This window comes from Carlito syrichta, unplaced genomic scaffold (genome assembly GCF_000164805.1).
Source record: "Carlito syrichta isolate Samal-C Ts95f unplaced genomic scaffold, Tarsius_syrichta-2.0.1 Scaffold309739, whole genome shotgun sequence".
NCBI classification, from domain to species: domain Eukaryota; kingdom Metazoa; phylum Chordata; class Mammalia; order Primates; family Tarsiidae; genus Carlito; species Carlito syrichta.
Window position 1 is genome coordinate 63726 of NW_007253835.1, and position 2514 is coordinate 66239.

Sequence of the window (2514 nt, forward strand, 5' to 3'; positions counted from 1 at the left end):
CAAAAAAAAAAAAAAAAAAAAAGAAAAGAAAAGCACTTGATTAATCTGAAAGAAGGCAAAAAGAAAAAAGTAAAGTAACAAAGAATAGATGTGATAAATAGAAAAAAATTAATTGCATTAGTTTTTTTTTTTTGAGGTAGAGTGTCACTCTGTCACCCCAGTTGGAGTGCAGTGGCACACTCATGGGCCACCCCAGTGTCGACCTGCTGGATTCCAGTGACCCTTTTGCCTCAGCCTTCCAAGTAGCTGGAACTACAGGCTTGCCCTACCACACCCAGCTTATTTTTTTATTGTAGAGACGAAGTCTCACCAAGTTCCCCAGGCAGGTTTTGAACCCCTGAGCTCAGGCAACCCTCTTGCCTTGGCCTCCCAAAATGCTGGAATTACTGGCTTGAGCCACCATGCCCGGTCTACACCTCATTCTTTTATAGTGTTTCTGGCTAGTGTTTCAGCTATGTCTTCAGAAGGCCATTACTAGGATTAAATTAAATTAAATTATTTATTTATTTAGTAGGAGTCTCTTTGTCATCCAGAATGGAGTACAGTAGCACGTTCATGGCCACCGCAGCCTTGCCCTGCAGGTCTCAGGTGACCCTTTCACCTCAGCCTTCCCAGTAGCTGGAACCACAGGCATGTGCCACCATGCCCAGCTGATTTTTTGATTTACTGTAGAGACGAGGTCTCGCGGTGTTGCTCTGGCTGGTCTCAAACCCGAGCTGAGGTAATCCTCTCGCCTCCACCTCCCAAAATGCTGAGATTATAGGCGTGAGTCACTGCGCCTGGCTAGGATTTTATTTTATTTGCTAGGATTTTATTAATTGGCTGCTTCTGGACAGTGCAGTAGATGATATGACCAGCAATCCCATGGTCATGGATCTTTTCACTGTAGATGAGGTCTCCAGGATCAGATGCTATGCTGTGTGGCAGTCTATGTCTAATCAGACAGTCCGCTGGTTGAGGCTCTGAGAGCAAAAAAGGCAAACCCAGGCCCACAACAGGGAGGTTATTCCTCTGAGGATGAACTGCTGGCCTTCACAGATGTAAGGGCCCCAATGTATCTGACCTGCATCAAGTGGCTGCTTGGTTCTCTCTAAAAATAGTGCGTATCAGGGACTCAGTGGTGGACTCTGTTGCTGACAAGTTGGGCATTCAGAGGCAGCAGTAGCTCGATCTGCCTTGGTAAGTAGGAGTCCATGCTATGAACTCACATTTAGCCTCAATGTCTGCCACTGTGGCTGCTCTGTTCGTGTGCTCAGCATGTCAGGGCTGGAATGACTAAACACAGGCTAATGTCAATTAGCCGAGTCATTTTGCCTACTTGACTGCTCAGTGCTTCTTCCATGGTGGGCATTATTAAGCTGGGCACGGTAGTCCACACCTGTAATCCCAGCACTTTGAGAGGCGGAGGCAAGAGGATTGCTTGAGCCCATGGGTTCGAGGCAGCCTGGGTAACATGGTGAGACCTTGTCTCTATAATAAACATTAAAAAAAAAATTAGCTGTGTGTGGTGGCACGTGCCTGTAGTTTCAGCTGCTTGGAAGGTTGAGGTGGAAGGAACATCTGAGCCCAGCAGGTTGAGGCTGCAGTGGCCATGAGCATGCCACTGCACTCCAGCCTGGGCGACAGAGTGAGATTCCTACTCAAAAAAAAAAAAAGGCCAGTTGCAGTGGCTCACACCTGTAATACCAGAACTTCGGGAGGCCGAGGAGAGAGGATTGCCTGAGACCAGCGTTTGAGACCAGCTTGGACAACTTGTTGAGACCTTGTCTCTACAATAAATAAAAAAATTGGCTAGGTGTGGTGGTGCACGCCTATAGTTCTAGCTACTTGGAAGGCTGAGTTGGAAGAATCGCCTGAGCCCAGCAGGTCAAGGCTGCAGTGTCTGCTAGTGTTCCACTGCACTCCATCCTGGGCGACAAAGTGAGACTCAACTCAAAAAAAAAAAAAAAAAAGAGAGAGAGAGAGAGAGAGATACAAAGTGGTGGCTTATACCTGTACTTTGGGAGGCCGAAGTGGAATGATTTCTTCAGCTCAGGAGTTTGAGACAAGCCTAGGGAACATAGTGAGACCTCATCTCTACAAAAAAAAAAAAAAAATCAAAAAAATTATCCAGGCATGGTGGTGCATGCCTGTAGTCTCAGTTACTCAGGAGGTGAGGCTAGAGAATCACCTGAGCCCAGGAAGTCAAGGCCACAGTCACGATCATGTAATTGCACTCCAGTCTGGGCGACAGAGTGAGATCTCGACTCCAGAAAAAAAAAAAAGAGAGATACAAGGCCAGACATGGTGATTCATGCCTGCAATTCCAGCACTTTGGGAGGCTAAGGCAGGAGGATCACTTGAGGCCAGGAGTGAGAGAGAGAGCAAGAGAGGAGAGAGGAAAGGGAGAGAGAGAGAGGAGAGTGAAAGAGCAAGAGAAAGAGGAGAGAGCGTGCAAGAGAGAGCACGCGTGAGAGAGATACAAAATTTTTTTTTTTTTTTGAGTTGGAGTCTCACTCTGTCGCCCAGACTGGA